This window comes from Taurulus bubalis, assembly GCF_910589615.1.
Source record: "Taurulus bubalis genome assembly, chromosome: 1".
Classification (NCBI taxonomy): domain Eukaryota; kingdom Metazoa; phylum Chordata; class Actinopteri; order Perciformes; family Cottidae; genus Taurulus; species Taurulus bubalis.
The window spans coordinates 39196884-39214185 of NC_136589.1; the positions used below are offsets into that span (position 1 = coordinate 39196884).

The 17302-nt window shown below is 42.2% G+C and overlaps 1 protein-coding gene across 1 annotated transcript in view; it reads left to right on the forward strand.

Moving 5' to 3' along the window:
• Window positions 1-1350: 1350 nt before the first annotated feature.
• Window positions 1351-17302, forward strand: part of adgrl2b.1 (adhesion G protein-coupled receptor L2b, tandem duplicate 1) — an 82075-nt gene continuing 66123 nt past the window's right edge. The window contains exon 1 of the mRNA XM_079220064.1: window positions 1351-1748. The gene's annotated coding sequence lies outside the window, so the exon portion shown is untranslated. The remainder of the gene's footprint in view (window positions 1749-17302) is intronic.

The following is a 17302-nucleotide window of genomic DNA, read 5'->3' on the forward strand; positions in this document are numbered from 1 at the left end:
ACTGTTTATTGATTCTTGCCATACTGTAAACATCACACTGAACATTACTGACACACACTTTGTATGTTGGTTATTGTTCATATTGTAACCTATAAATAAGTTACAATCCTTCTTACGCGTTGTATTGTTTACGTTGTGCATCATAGTCCTGCAGCAAACAAGTGTTTTCATTTTCACTTAATCTGCCAATATTTCCGAGCTGTCATTTGATCAATAGAATCATAGAAAATAATGAAAAGGTCTATTAAAACTCCATAAATCCCACATTGACATCTCCAAATAGCTTGCTATGTCTGATCAACAGCAGCAAATCCTCACAAGTGAGATGCTGGAACAACAGAATGTTTGATTTAAAGGATTAATCAAAATCAGAACAGTCGCGGATTCATATTCCGTCGTTTGACTCATCAGTCAGCCGACTCACTCTTTGGGCTCCATCTTTATATAACTTTACACACCTGCCTGCTGTGTGCCACATCTGATTTGATGCTAAGCTCTTATATAGAATCGCTACAAGAGGAGTTCCAAGTGCAGAAAGGAGGATTTAACCTCTGCGATAACGTGACCCTGTTACGGAGTTCTTCTCGTTAAACAAAAGCGGCAGATAAAAAGTGATTTCCTTATCTGCTTTACCTTTTATCCCCCATAAAAAACAAGCCTTTCACCCTTATTATTTTGTGTTTTTGAATCATAAAATACTAATTATCAGTAAGGTGTTGGTGATAATAAATGTCCTGACTAAACATCGTGGGCATCCTGATTAAAACACTGTACAACATGGCTTTTGTTTAAGCTCGTGGGGAAATACAACGCTTCAACACATGCGTAAAAAAAAAAAACCCTGAGCACACGAGATAAGGGTTAAATATTCGCCCTTTATTAATGTGGAGCTGTCACGATTAGCGGGTGAGGGATCCAGGTCCGGGGGGCCCCCGCCGCGCGGAGAAGAGAAGAGTCCGCTCCGGGTTTTGCGCTCCGCCCTTGCACACAGCCAGCTGCTGCAGAGCAGGGGACCGGTGCGCCGTTTCTTTCTCCTCGCCTTGTCTGCCTCCAGTCCAGAGCTGAAGCTCCGAGACACCGTCTTGCGCGCGGCGTGTGGATGAGGCGCAGTGGGGAACGACCGGAGAAGCGCACCGACCGAAAGCCAAGACAAGAAGAAGAAGAAGTCACATCCTCGCCTCCTTATGTGAAAACCAGACCTCCAAAGACAGACTTGGCGACATCGGAGTGTGCGTTTTGTGTGTGTGTGTGTGTGGGGGGGTGTTTTTTTTTGTGTTGTAGCGAGACCGCGACGCATCTCGTCTCCTTGAAGTGATCCTTTTTATGCAGTCGCTCCCGTCGGAAGGAGCACAGGGGTGCACGCACGAGAGGAAAGGAACTGAGGGGAGGGGGGTGCTGCTGGTGAGGTAACGAGCCTTTACTTTTGAACACACAGCCCCTCGTCATGGAGCTATTGGTCCGGTCCCGGACGTTTAGGCTCGAAGAGGAGCAGATACCTGCCACAGGAAAACCCCACCATCTGTCCGCTGTGAAGAAAGTGGAGCACGCAGCCGAGCCGCAGCCGTCTTTGTGAGAGCTGATGCTTCTAGTTTTTTTGGGGGGCCTCTCGTGAAGAAGAGAAAAAAAGAAGAAGAAAAAAAGAAAGGGAGACGAGGAAGAGGAGGAGAAGGAGGGGGTGAAGGCTCCTGGTGTTGATCCGAAATTCACACCCCATGCCGGGATCCGTATTTTGGCACGGCCGCACGACAGTAAGTAGCCTTTTTTTTTTTTTTAAAGCGGATGTTTTGAGTCTTTCCAGGGTGATGCCGGGTTATGCCTCTGAAGAATCGATAGCATTTATTTACGCTCCCGGGATATCACGAGGCAAATGTAAAAAAAAAACGGGCCCACGGGCTCCTCCAGCAGTTTAAAAACTGTGTGTGTGTGTGTGTGTGTGTGTGTGTGTGTGTGTGTGTGTGTGTGTGTGTGTGTGTGTGTGTGTGGAGCCTCCAGACGTTTCATTAGTATAAAGTTGCTTGGCTATTAGGGTCAACCCAATGTGGATTTCAATGTATATGTGTTTCTATAATTTAAATTGATAGCCCACTGAAGGATGCATATTTAGTATTTAATGACAATTTGTGAAAATGCTGATATTCAAGGTATTTTCAGGTGTAACAAATGGGACTATTTTGCATGTAAGATATAATTGATTTATTAGATATTCAGCGTGATAACATGGTGAAGTGTGGGGGGGGAAGAAGGAGCTCACACAAACATCTCCACCCAGTTCCAGGACACCGGGAGCTAAGTAGTTGGATGTCAGTTACTGTCTCCATTTACTTCTCCATTTTGCGGCTATAAAATAAGATCATTTCACAGCGCATGTATAATTCACAGACCTGAGCCAGCCATGTGTGATGATGGGATACACACACACACACACCCTCACACACACACACACACACACAGACACATTTATACACACACACGTAGAGTTTTTACAGGCGAAGGGAGCCATATCTCATTCTCACGAGAAGCTTTTAGAGATAGGGCCGCTATAGACTTCAGTAAGAAGAGAAGCGCGACAGTGGCGGACTGAAATGCCAAGGTTAAATAACATTTACCCATAATCCATACTGTCAATGCCAAATCAGGATATTGGTGCAACCTTATATAACTGACAAGTTAGGAAACTGAGAGTGTCCCTTTTTGCTCTGGATACACTTATATAACAGCTGTCCTGCAGGGGAGGTATATATATATATATATATATATATATATATATATATATATATATGATGACTCCTTCCAAATCCAGTTGTTTTCCTACATGAAAGCAAACCAAAAAACGTTCGGCGATTCAGTTTTGATCTCCGAGAGCCGCAACATTATATAAGGCGTATGCACGGCGTGAGAAATCGACCAGACAAATCTGGGCATTTTTTATTTCATTTCTTTTTTCGACCGCGGCGGAGAAGTTTTCCTGTTCATGCCAGCCATTTTGGGTTGACCTCGAGAAAGAAAGAGTCTCCCCGGCTGTGATAATGTTGCAAGTGGCCCCCGCTCGATGCTCGACATTCCCATCAGTGATTCCTTGAAGAGGATAAAAGGTCATTTGAACCCCCTGCCCTGCCAGCGGGCCAGAGGCAGGACACTTTACTGGCGAATGGAGATGTTCCACTTTTAGGAATCCTCCTCTGCATTTCAGCTCAGACTAAGTCTATTTCTTGAAACAAATGCTGGGACAGTAGGAATTCCAAAAGAGGGGAGGAGGAGGGGGAGAAGACAAATGTTCTCCCTTCCTCCACCCCTCCATCTCTCACACCCGCCCCAGACGTGCTGGTTTGGTCCATTTGTCTGTGTTGTCTTGGGAGGAAGTGCCATCTCATCTCACATTGCGCAAATGGTTTCAATGCATGCTAGTGTGAATTCTAGCGGGTTTTTGTAACTGCCAATTTCCATATCAAAGTGTCTGCATTTCAATGGAGAGAACTTGAGCTACCAGCCCCCTTCCTCTGAGCAGTTTTGTTCTGAAAGAGTGCTGCTGCTGCTGCTGGTGGTGGAGGCTTCTGACAGGCTTGCTTGGACACTGCAGTTGGTTGTGTGTGTGTGTGTGTGTGAGATTTAAGTGTTTGCGTTGGAAGCAGATTTAGTGTGGATCGGGTGAATTTGTTGGCCATAATCTAACACCAGAAGCCATGTATTTAGCAGAAACGTTGGACGCCGTTCCGACGTGGTTATGTTAAGAAGATTTGTTTCCTGTTACATTTCCTCCAGTATTCCTCCACAAGACACCCAACAAAGAAAGATCCGTATTTTATTTCCAAGAAGAACCAACTGCATCCAAGGCGCGTGAACGAAAAATAATTACGAATGACTGGTGGCCCTATTTTGACTGGTATTTCCCCCCAAATTAATTTGTTTTCAGGTGCGAAATCAATGGCTTAATTCCGCATTCAGAGAGTGTATATTTTAGGATGCAGAGCATTCAAGCTTTGTGAGCGACTCTGAGTACCTAGCAGTGTCTGATTGTTTTTCTGTCGCAGAGATAATATTTATTTCCCATTCTGTGCAGCTGTTGTTTGTCAGTGAAAGAATGCGGCAAGACTCTGTTTGTTTTTTGATGGAATTCGTCTCCGTCTTACAATACCTAATGCTCCGTCCTCTGCAATTCCAGGCAGGTTTTAGCAGGGCAGCATTTTGACCCCACGAGACACAAAGAAGCGCCTTTGTGCATGCTTTTACTTTGGAAGTAGGTTCAGCGTAGGTTAATCGTGAAAGAAAGTGCACCGTGTGAGGTGTTATTACACGGCGAGCGGGAATGCAAATGCCATTGAGAGCGCAGTAGGGGTCGGTGCCCTCCCTCCTCCTTCATGGTCGTCCCCACTTCTGGGTAATAACCGCTGCCCCAAACCTGCTAGAGAAGAACAGCTTGCTCCTTCTTCTTTTTTTGTTCGAACCAAGTAACGCCACAAAATCTAAAGAAGAGTCGACAGTGGGAGGTTTGAATCCAGGGAGCAGGAAGGTGGGAGGGGGTGAAAGAGAGGACTTCACCTGCCATCTTCACTCACGGCGAGGCCGGTTTGACAGCTGTCTTGTTCGGCTCCTCTGACACGCTCGCTGTGAAAAGTTGGACAAACAAATGGACAGAGAGAGAGGGAGCGATGAGTCACGATGGAGGAGACAGTTCGGATTGTCTTAGGGGAGGAATTATCTTCGCACCAACGATGTGATGTTCAGCGTTTTTTTCTGATGGAATTGTGCTCGTCGTCCTGACTTTACACCAGTCTTTACACCAGTCTTTACACCAGTCTTTACACCAGTCTTCCCTCTGTTAGTGATTTCTCTGACAACGACTTTTTGACAAATCCCAGAGAATAGGACTCTCTTTGTTGAGTGGAGAAAAAAACAGTGGAGTGGAAATCATGCTGTGGTGTGCTGTGCTGAGTCTGGTTGTTCAAATTATAAATAAAAAAAAAGCTGCTGAAGGGGAAGAGGTGCACGCGTTCTGCTATCGGAGGAGAGATTGGCTTCAGGGCTCTTCCTCAGATGGATTTCTTCCTGGGTGAGTGTTGCAAAATGGTCTGGAGTTGAGAAAGTAGTCACTGATTCTGAGAGGCTGACAACAAACCTGACATTTACTGGCGATGCTGATAAGAGGCACACCCCCAACACAACCCGCCGCCAAAAAGATATATTTTTAAACGACATGGAAGCTGTTCACATTTGGCCTGTTAGCCAGAGAAAGAAGAAAAACACACAGCAGAGCAGCGAGGGGGGCTGAAGGGCATCTTGTTTATTTAACTAAGTGCTTTGGGGTGAATTTCTCATTCCAACTGCAAAAATACCATCGTGGCCATTTTGCGGCTTACCTCAAAAATAAAGAGACAGATGACTGGAACGAATGATTATGCGTTCGGGTAGTTAACCCGATGGACGGATTTATGGTCTTGCTCCTTTTGAACCGAGAAAATACATCTGAGGGAGGGAGGGTGAAAATCTACCACCTCCTGTGTTTTAAAATGACAGTTAACTTTCCCCCACTGGTTCAAAATGGGTGTTTAATGATCAACAGAGGCTTGGAAGCTTAGGTCTAGCAGTCACGCTGGCCCTCAACGCAGATCCACCGCTAAGAAAGCTGGCCCCTCGGTGTTGCTAAAGGACGCTCCCGCTCAAAAGAGAGGCCGACTCCTGAGTGATGGATCAGCGCAGGTCTCCTTGGGATGCGCGTTAACCCTTTGGTGTGTGCGGATCTCTCTCGGTCGGGGAGCCGTTGGCGGCGCGTGATGGATGGGTCCCGGGTCTTTAGGCTCCATACATCAGAAGATTAGCACTGACCTGCGAGTTGTCCGGGCCGCCCTCGGAGCTTCTTCCCCACCAACACTGGCTGGCATTAGCATACGAGGACACTGCTCTGTCTCAGGGGGATTCAAAGATAGTGTGCTTTATTTGGTTCTGCCATAGTGTGGGTCACAGGAAGTGTGCAGATTAAAGGCTGAGGCCTTTGTGTTGGCGTTAGGTGTATCTGACAGGTCATCTGTCAACTGAGGAAATGCTCCTCTCTTCCTCAAATTCCTAAATAGTATCATATAATTATCCCAGAAATTGAGGTTCAGGCCATGCTTCACTACAGAGAAGAAAAAAAAAGTCTCCCTGTCCTCCTCCACTGTATTCACGAATCACATAAAAATGCAAATCACTCCGCTGATGTGGTGTAACATTGTTATTTCTCCTTTTGAATTGAAAAGAGAGAAATCGTAAACAGGTATACACTCAAACTCATGTTTTATTTTTCCAAATGAGTAATCAGCAGGGCCTCTGAACGTGGACGGGCGCCTCGAATTCTTTCCTTAAATGCTTTCAAATGAAGAGCCCGGGCACATCTGCTTCCCTGAGCGACCCTTTTTTTTTCGCGGGCTAAATTGAATAACGTTTATGTTTTTAAAGCGGATTCTCCAATCTCCTCCACGTTTAGCGCTCTAATGCATCTACACCCGCCTGCCTAAGTGTCACATCCGACTGCGGCTCTGCATTTGTGTTGGCTGTCTTTCGGGAAGAGGGGAAAAGGCTTTTTAATGCCCATTTTCACGGAGCTGTTTCCACGTTGAAACGGAGGCCCAGAGTTCAGCTGCAGTTCTTCGTCCTCCATGCCTAATGGCGGCCCGATGCCCACTTGGTGTCTCGTGACGAGAAGCCAATGTGTGTTCAAGGTGAGGATATATTGTCAAAGCTCCCCCGGGTTCTGATTGGCAGCCGTAGTCACAGAAGATGAGAAGCGGTGGGAGTCGCACAGCAAAGAGAATCTATTACCTCGGATGGCAAGGCGTGCTTTCACAACATGTCAGTGCAGTCAGCCATCTTGCTCTCTCTCTCTCTCTCTCTCTCTCTCTCTCTCTCTCTCTGTCTCTCTCTCTGTCTCTCTCTCTCTGTGGACTAGTCCCTCCTCGGAGCAGCGAGGGAACAGCTTTCAAGTTTAATTTTGGTGATGATACTTGGGTTTCATAGTATGATGATTTATCATGTAAAAAAATAACAACCCCAAAAAATGTAAGTGTTCATCATTAGCGGTGTGAAATCTGCTTATGATTGCTGGCAGTCAACATTAAAAAGAAGCTCAACATTCCACGTAAATGGCATCCTGAGCAAAGAAAGAAAGGAAAAAGAAGTTTTGCTGATTTCCTCCTTTTCAAAAAGCCTCTTAAGCGCGAGAAAGACTGACGGCTCTGTGAGCTGCAGTCAGAGAAGGAGGCTTGTTGTTGATCAGCCAACCAAATCAGATCTTGATATTTGAAGAGTGGAGTTGTGATTGCTAATCACTCCACTGCTGAGTTTTAATTAGGGGACTCATAAGCATTATGGCATTTCTCAGCCGAGCATAGTCGAGCATCAGATGTACTTAAGAGAACAAATAATTAGTTTTCTTCCTAGTGAGGGCTACAAAAACAACGGCAGGTGATTGTTTTGTGTGTGTGTGTGTGTGTGTGTGTGTGTGTGTGTGTGTGTGTGTGTGTGTGTGTGTGTGTGTGTGTGTGTGCTATAGCCCAGTAAGTATTTTGTCTTATTCCATGTACTTATGGAATCAATATATATAGAATATTGCAGCCTCATCTTGTTTCATTTGAAGTTGTGTACTTACACTATCTTAAACCATATCTTGACCCTGTTAAGGAAAGAAAAAAAGACTTATTTTGAGCACAGCTGCCACCTCTTTTCCTCCCAGTGAAAGTCTGAATCTAATCTTTGGACTACTCTGTGAGATGGTGCTATAGATTGGACGGCGCTTATTGTCAATGGGCAGGTTTCTGTCCTGTGCTCCTAAGACCTTTGTTAGGACATTTTAATTACAGCAGAGCTGGCTGTAATTGATCTAGGCTTAGAGGGATTTCACTGTCAATGAGAATGAGCCTGGGCGTTAATACAGCCTAGCAAATGCTTCCACCTCTGTGCTGCTCTCTCACACACATACACACACACGCACACACACACATGCAGTCTTCTTGTTGAATTTCCTTTAATTCAGCGAGGCGTCTCTCTTCTATGGGCGATGGTTAAAATCCGCCTCACAGGGCCGGCTGACACGTCGCCTCCACTTTCACATATCTGTTGCCAACACTGTCGCCACCTGCAGCGTCCTCTTACGGAGCACTTTCTTCCCGGTTCCGTGTTGTCACCGGGAATCTTTAAATTTTTATAAGGCTGTTAGATAATGCTTCCCGATGAGGGTGAATTATTGATGGGCTTGTTCGTATGAGTGGGACAGGGCAGGCTTTTAACTCTCTGAGCTGCTGGGTCTCTTATCCGGTAACTAAGGGACACCGCACAAACACCCGAAGGAATGATGTAGTGGAGGAGGAGGAGGAGGAGGAGGAGGAGGAGGAGGAGAGGCAGGAGGGGGCTGAAAATAAAATAAAAGAAGCATGCGTCCTTTACACTACTGTTGGGCTAAGCCTCACAGCACAAGGGGAACTTGGCAGCAGAGAAAAGCATCTACAGAAGCATTTCCTCTGTTTTTGAAGCATTGAGTGTGGTACGGCGGCTGTGTGTTTGTTGCTTATATGTGTGTACACACTTCTTTCTTTTTGTGCAGACAAATGTTTAAAGTTTGGTACTTTTGTTAACACAGAAGGCTCAGGCGGTGTTGTGATGCGAGTTTGAGTGGACAATTAAACTTTGTCGCCACTAGAGATGAACTCATTTGTTGATTAGTTGATTTTCTGTCGTGAAAAAAAAGATTCTACTTGCTGGACCAATCAAGCAGTTTTCTGAAGTTTGACACATTTTAAAGATTCACTGATTAATCCAAACGACTATCAACGGATTATTCGGTAATGAAAATAATGGTACGTTGCAATAGCAGCAACACGTAGCTGGCCGAGTGTTGCTGTGCAATCACAGTTCAAGGGGTTATCTTGAACCGCTTAACCCAAAGTAATCTCTTGCAAAATTTCCAAACAGATATGTTGTCCTTGTATTGTTGTATCGGCGGTCCAATGCAGCATAAACAGTATTTATGAACATTTCTCGGGAGGAAGAAACCCACGAAGCCAAGAGCCTTATCTTAAACAGTGAAATAGAGGTTTGACCCTGGGTGACTAACGGTGAAACATGCTGTAGAGCGTCTTTGTAACACACACACACAAACACACAAACGCACACAGCTTCGTTTCAGTCAAATCTGTCCTTCACAACTAAATGTACGCCCGTACACCCTGACAGCTGTACTGATTCCTATAGCGCGCACTTTCATCATTGTTCCAATTCAGTCTCTGCACTCGCCTGGCCCTCCAGTTTGCATCACAATGGAGCGAGCAGAAGAAAACTTTGTGGAAATGCTGGTAAAGCGTATAATTTGGCATGCTCTAATTCGGCGGTATTGTCCTTTTTTAAGATAGGCGCTTGGCTCCATTTTGACGTTCGCCTCGATGCGAGGACGCTTTGCCGTCTCAAAGCGCTACATTTGGCCTCGTAAACAGTTCCGTCTTCTGTCAAAATCGCACAGATTTTGTGCATTAAAAGACACGAAGTCTGGCCAAAGTTGCATTCCGAAGATTGGACCCAAATTTCTGGACACTTATCTAGTTGTTTGGAGGCCATGTTGTGTAATTATGTCGTATTTTGGTCTATTCCGACTTCTTAAAGCTCGGGTTGCATCAGAGCTCTTTTTCTTTAACAGTAGGATGAGTCTCACTGCTATGAAGAACAAAGGGAAGACGGTTGAAGCCCACAGGGAAAACAAGCACTGGTCCATCTTTCAAAAATGAAAATGAAGTGCTTTACAGCTGAATCAGGAGTAGTGAGTCTTAAATAATATCCACGCGACTGTCAGGGTAAAGAAAGGAAGAAAACAAGAGAGTAATTATGGACAAAGAAACAAGAAAAACAAGTCCATCCAGTTCCCATTTCCCACTGGAAAGGCTACAGATTGATGCCTGTGTCTTGGTTTCCAAAGAAACAGGCAGAGTGGGTGGACAAATTAATAGAAACCAATACTGAGAAAAACAACTTTAAATTGGAAACAGGCATGAAACCTGTCCAGGTCTACGGCGCATATTAAGTCCTTGGCTCATTTCCAACTCCATACAGCCAAGCTGTAGAGCTGGTTCACAGATATTTACTTGATATTGTAAGCCTTGATAAAATACTGTATCTCTCTCTACATAAGGATTTGTTCTAATTAGAGGAGTGATTCAGAATAATCTGCCTCAAATAAAAGAAAGCCATTAGGCCAATAAACATGTTTTTATATTCAAGATTATGAAGCGTTTTTAATAATGTTCCGACAAATAATATTAAAAATAGAAGCTTGAAACAAGTTCCACGTCGAGGCTAGTCCCTCCAGGATTACGGAGTCTTTGTTTATTACAGCCCAAAAGACACAAACAAGAACACGGAGCACAACTATGAGCCTAATGTTGTTTTCTCAAATATTCATTAGATATTTGAATGTTCCCGATTCCCAAATATGAGCTCACACGCTGACATTAGCTGCCTCCTTAACGTGGTTCTTTATTGAAATGTAACATTTCAGTTGCTTCTGTGTTGAATATTATCAAGTTGAAATATCAGATATGTGCCTGCTTCAAAAAAGTCTAATCAGCATTTTCTTTAGTAGAAATGTTGTTTTTTAATTTGCCTTTCATTTGAAAACGTCCCAAAAATGCCAAACGAATGTTGTCAAAGCAAAAGCAGCCAAACTAAAAAAATGGCAAAATCATGACTTTAAGCTTAAAGTTAGCGACTAAGTGCAGAACCGAGTGCAGTATTTAGCAGCTAAAGAGCTGACTCATCGCCGTTACGGAGCACGTATTGATAAGGAAGGTGCCCTTTAGAGAAAACACACACGTCCGAGGCTGAGACGCACACATGCACTGGGTTCCCTGGCTCGTGAGCAAAGAAAATGAGAAACAGAAAAGATGTCCGCTGTCGACTGCTAAACACAGCGGCGGGTCCATAATAGCATTGGCAGCCGTCTCGTGGGACTCATTAGGCCTGACGATTACTCCACACAGTTGTGTAATGGCCAAGGTGTATGAGACTATTTCACAGGGCTGCTGGAGCGGCGCTGTGTTTTGCAGCAGTTTCATGAATGAAAATAAAATTCCTGGTATGGTTTACCCTGCCACCAGATCTGAGCAGAGTTTTAACATCAAGGGAAATCCTGCAAAGCAGAGTGTGAAGTTAATTTCCACCTTTCGGCTCAAAGCAGACTTTACTTCTCCAAGGAAAGTATCCACTTCAGGGCTTGTGGGTACTGTAGTCACAGCTACCTCTGGTTAGGATCTTGATATTTGATTCACTGACTGGCTCCTCCACATTGATCTTTTAGGCTTCTGCTCCTTCCCACGCCGAATTAACCCTTTTTATTGACTATGTTAATGTAGTCGGTATGTATTGTGTGAGTGCAAAGTGTTTTTTTTCTCGATTTAACAGTTTCATTGTTTGGTCTGTTAAATGTTCTAAAATGGTAAAAAAAAAAAAATGGCCATCATAATTTCCCAGAATCCAATGTGACGTCTTCAATTAGCTTGTTTTAACGGTCCAAAATCCCCACGTTCTGATGATGGGAAATAGCAACAATAGTTGATGATTAATGCTCTTTTGATTGACTAATCCATTCTAATGAATTCTGATCTATTTTATAGTTTTATTGTCATAAATGCTTTGAGTTGCCAGTTCATTTGGTACACTAAGCTAGTTAATACGTTTTAATATACATGTATATGCTTTATATTCTAACTTTTATACGGTTCATTTTTATTTTATTTTTTAAATAAGTTCATTAAACTGTATGGCCATTTTAGAGGCGGTTGTGAGATTGTTGCATCGTCAAAGTATTTTGACATCAGAAAATGAATCGATCAATATAGCGACAGAGACTTCAGCACTGTGTGTGTGTGTGTGTGTTTAATAACTCCACACAACACACTTACAATGTCCTTTTTTTGTACAAGTGTAACTCTCAGGCAGTAATTCAACGCTGTCGCTGGGCTCCTGAGTGCACATTATAGCCTTGAATTAAAGCAAATTAATGCATGTCAGTCACTGGAGACACTGAATGAATGGAGACCACACAGACCGACCACGGTTAGAATGCAGCCCATGTGCTGACCATGCATAGGTAATGCGAAGCAGACTGGATTTTTTTTTTAGGACAAAAATGTGCTTTAAGTTGGACAAAACCTTGAACTTCAAACAGTGAATTCACCGTAGAAGGCGGCGAAAACCAGCGAGCAGTGACGTTGTCATCGTCGCTGCATTAAATTGTTTCCAGCTGAATGCAAACGTAAAACTTTGAACAGCACCTAAATCGATAAGATGCACCGAGCGTGACGCGTTAATCCGGATGTGAGGAGATGTAAAATGTCTGATTAACAGGTGATGATTAAAAACAGAGACATTAGCATAACAGCTGTGTGGCTGAAGGAGGGAGACGCTGGTACAACTCGCTCTGAGTCGACTGCAGGAGGAGCTCCATGAGTTCTACACAAACATAAGGTGAGTGTTACATTTTTAGATATTGACTTTATTTACTGTCAGGAACGATTGGGTGAAACAAGCCAGCGGAGCTCTTTAATTGGTGGATGTTGTATCTGCAGCTTAAGAGGAGGAGTGCACCTCAAGGCTGAAAAATCATTCTGCAAGCTCCTCTGCACATTTTCTTTATATGTTTTTTTCTAGTGAGGTTGGGTAAAACATATATATATATATATATATATATATATATATATATATATATATATATATATATATATACAGTATATTTCCATTTAGCCTCCAGTCAGTATTCTTCGAAAAAATGCCAGGAATGAACTTAAACTCTTATATGAGACATCTGTATCTAGAAGTGAGACAGCAACTAACGACTGTTATCATTAACGATTCGTCTGCAGATTATTTCCTCGATTCATTTATTCATTACTTCACCCATTGAACCTTAGAAAATATTGAAAACCCCCAATTTCATTGAGCCTAAGAGAGCCAGAGAAATTCAATTTACTGAAATGTAAGACGAGGAATAAAAGAGTAAATCCTCATTTTTTTGCAAGATGTAATCTGGTTTAGCAAGTGTTTTGGAATTTCCGTGTTAAAAATGGCTGACTTAATTTAATCAATTATCAAAATAGTTGCAGATTTAATTTTGGATTTTTCAATTAATCGACTTATCGTTTCAGCTCAGCAAAAACTAAAGGTGATTTTCAGAGACGTTATTGTATTAATAATGCAGAAATTTACGTAGCATTTTTCATTTTTACATTATGTTTTGGAAAGCTCAATCACCAATTTCATAATGATGTGTTATTTGCTAGATTGATATGAATATCAAGACAGGATTTAGCGCCTCTGACTTCACGTGCCCCTCGGCCACTTCTGAAAACAACGCTACTTATTTGCAATAAATTCATTATTTTTTTTTTGGTTACACCACCAGCTACTCGCTCCCCTCAAGGAGTAATGGTGTTTGTTAAATTCACATTTTCTTTTTCAGCAAAAGAAAACTAGCTGCTGTTTGCTTTTGGCAGCGATCGTGTCACTTGGTACACTTTGTAAACTCCATTTGGATTGGATTATTTTTTTACGGGCTTTGGCGGTATGGTGGGATGCAATCGAAAAAATGGGAGGATGTTTATAATGTTAGTCCCATCTGAATCTTGCCATGTCAGTAAATTGTGCGGATTTTACCGGCCGGACAAATCTGGGGACCTCAAATAACCTCCGATAAAACCTCCGCCAGTCCAATCCAGTATGACAGCACTGAGATAGTTTGCAAATCATTTGTCATTTCCTTTCGAAGGAGGAGGGTGGACTCTGCACACTCCTCTGGCTTTTACCCCAAAGTGACATCACTCCGGGCCAGAGGCCACATCTCTTCTCCTCTTTTTTTGTTCTTCCTGTTTTGTCATCGTCGAATCAAAGTTGGCCGTCAGTTGCGGGAAATTGTGTTTTGATTACAAGGCTACATTTTTCTGTTTGTTTTGTTCTGCGATGGCAGCACATGAGAAGCGCTGGAGACTGATTGCACACTTTTTTTTCTCGCCTGCCTGTTGTTCATTAACATCACACATGTTGTGGATTAGCAGCTACTTTACGTGCACTTTGCTGAAAGCTAATCCAGTCTGAACGAGGCCAGTGTGGACAAAATTTAACATGGTGTTGGTGCTTTTTTTTTTTTTTCAGAAGGTGTGAACATCAACACATCACCTGCTGCAAACGCGTTGAATGAATGAATGAATTTGTTGTGTGAGTGTGATGTCAGTTTATTGGGGCGGTGCTGGTTTTTAATGCTGCAGAGAGCTGGAGGTGAGCAGTGGGCTGTGTTTGTGTAGAATTATGCGTGGAGGAGGCGAGAAGTGCGTCTCTCAGTGCATTTATGAGGAGACTTATCGAAGTAGAGAAACCTGTCTTTACGTGTCGGGTCGCGCTGATCTCTGCTCCTCTCCGGTGATCCCACTGCTTAACCAACTGCTCCGAGGTCAGTTTATTAATTTCGATGCCAAGCAGGATTGGCTACTGAGCTCAGAGTGACCTGTGGCCAATTATTAGAGAATGAAACTGACATTTTAGTCATTTTTCTCCCCCCATACATTTTTAAAATCCGTAGTTCAGTTTTTCTGCAGAATACATATGGTCTTAATAAGCTCAAGTAACCATCGCGACAGAGATGGAGAATGTAAAACTGAATGTATTACCATAAAACTGTTCCAGAGCAAGCAGCTGGTTAAAGTGCGTTAAGAATACCAGAAACAATGTCATATTTACACTCGTAATAAATCGAATAATCCAAAGAAAATTAAAAGAATGAAACGAAAATCAAACTGCGAAAGTTTTGAAGTGACAATATCGTAATATAACTAAAGTGAATATTTTGGTGTGTTGGATGACTTTCAGTCCCTGAAAATTAGCATTTGTCTCAATTTATGACATTTTATAGATGAAGAAATTATTTTATGAATTGTGGCTGCAGGGCAATATGTCACTAAAACGGTGATTTCATATCTATATCACGACATCGCATGTTTTTCTGATAACCATGTGGTTTTATGTACCCGTGTGTGAATTAAATACTTGACAAATGCAGTACAGAATATAGAATATTTTTAAGTTTGAGTTAGTATGTGCTTGTTATTACCAATTTAGAGCCCATAGCTCTTTGAGGAAACATACAAATTGAAGGCGTTTTACAGTAAATAACAGTAAGTTTTCATTTTTTCTTGTTGGATGAAGAAAACAGAGGGGCATCATTTGGTTGACGGGGGATTTCAACCACAACTCTTGACAGAAACATCCCCTTTCACTCTTTCTTTCGCGAGCCGGCTCCTTTTGAAGGCGATCGCCGCCCTCTCTTCATTTTGCTTGACACTAACCTGGTTGTTCAGTCCGGCTCTCCTTTTGTTCTCCTCACTTTACTAAGCTTCTTTGCTCGCCCCTCTCTGTTTCACGACGTCCATCTGCCCGCTGGCACTCCGTCTTATCTCCTGCCTCCATCATTTGGCCGAGAGCTGCTGAACACACCAACTGTTGTGCTCTCTCTTTCTTTCTCTCTTTCTTTCTGTCTCTCTCTCTCTCTTTCTCTCTCTCTCTCTCAATAACACGGTATATCCTTTCACCTTTCAGGAGGCTTCTGTTTGGGCATTTTTTAAACTGCACTGGAGAACATTTACACTTAAAAGCATGTTTTGCTTTCCAGAGGTGTGCTTTTTAATGCTTTTTAAGTCATTCATCTTGAAAACAAAAAGAAGACATGACATTTAAGTGAGAGTTTTTGCATATTTCGATGTCACTGTGACCCTCACCTCAACAGAAGATGGAAGAACGTCCGCAATCTTTTAACCGTCTTCTAAACATCTGTTGACACATTAATTATTTATAGGCACTGAAGCGGGCTTTAATTATGATGAAATAAATAGCACACACACTGGCTCATGAGAAGTAATCCCAAAAATACATTTTCCTGAAAATGAATCGAAGCAAAACTGAAGCTAAAACCATAAGCTGATTAATGTACAGCAAAAACAGCAGCTTAGGGCTGGGTGATATGGAGAGCATCAAATATCACAGTATTGTGTATAGTAGTAACAAATACCTCAACATCATAAGGCTATTGTAGGGTTGACCATTGCTGCGCTCACAACATATTTACATAATGACATTTTTGATAAATAATCATCAGTAATGTGGATATAATGAAATAAACTAGAACAGTAAGTTTAGACAATGACATCACTCCACTGTAATGCAGCCTTTAAAACCACGAAAAGATGACACTTATATTACGATATCGATATAAAATCAATATATTTCCCAGCTCCACTGCAAATATTCCGCAAAAAAAAGAGCAATCTCTTTCATCAAAAATGCCAAACACATAGTCGCTAATGCTAAAGTCTTCTTTCTGGTTCCAATTCAAAATATTTCTCAGTTTTCTTTTTTATAATACACTGAATATATTTTGGTTTTGGACTGTTAATTAGACAGAACTAAACCTTTGAAGATGTCCTTTGGAGGCATTTTGGGGGCATTTTTCACAATTCTTTGTACATTTTATAGTCCATACAATAAACAATTAATTGAGAAAATAATTGGTAGATTAACCCATAATGACAATAATTAGTTTGTTGCATCCTCAAAGTAAACCATGCAAGAAACTGTACATCAAAATAGAACAAAGAAACATTATTGCTTATGACTTCTCTAATCACTAATCTAATGTAATTGAATCATATCTGGTCTTGCAATGGAAAAAAATCATCCAAAAAAAAGCAATACAAGTTTGTTTAGGATATTCTGTTGCTTTTTATCAGTTCATACATTGGTCCACAAATATACTATGTCCATCACAAGTCCAAATGTATATCTTCAAAGTGCTTGTTTTGTGCAATACACAGTTCAAAAACATGTTTTTTGTGTATTCATTTGACCACAATAGAGGAATGAGAAAATGTTCATGAATGAGAAGAAAACCAGTGAAACTCATCTTTAAAAAAATAGCTAAAAAATATTCATTTACAGTACATATGATGATCAAAAGAGTTGTAAATCGATGATCAACTGATCGCTGCAGCTAAACCTGCATCATTTTGGCCAAGAGTCGTTCTGTCACACGTAATCTTGCTTCACAAAATGACTTCACGACCCTCCGTTGAGAAATCGTCATCGTGTCTGCGCGTGCAGCTGTAAAGCAAAAAGTTTGCAATCTGTTTATCCGAGAAGAGAAAACACGCTCTGCAGACGGAGCTCGGTGGCAGCCCATCTCTGTTTCTGGCAGTTGATGGCAAGTTCTCTACATCTCCGGTGGAGCCAAGGAAATGACATCATGTCCCTG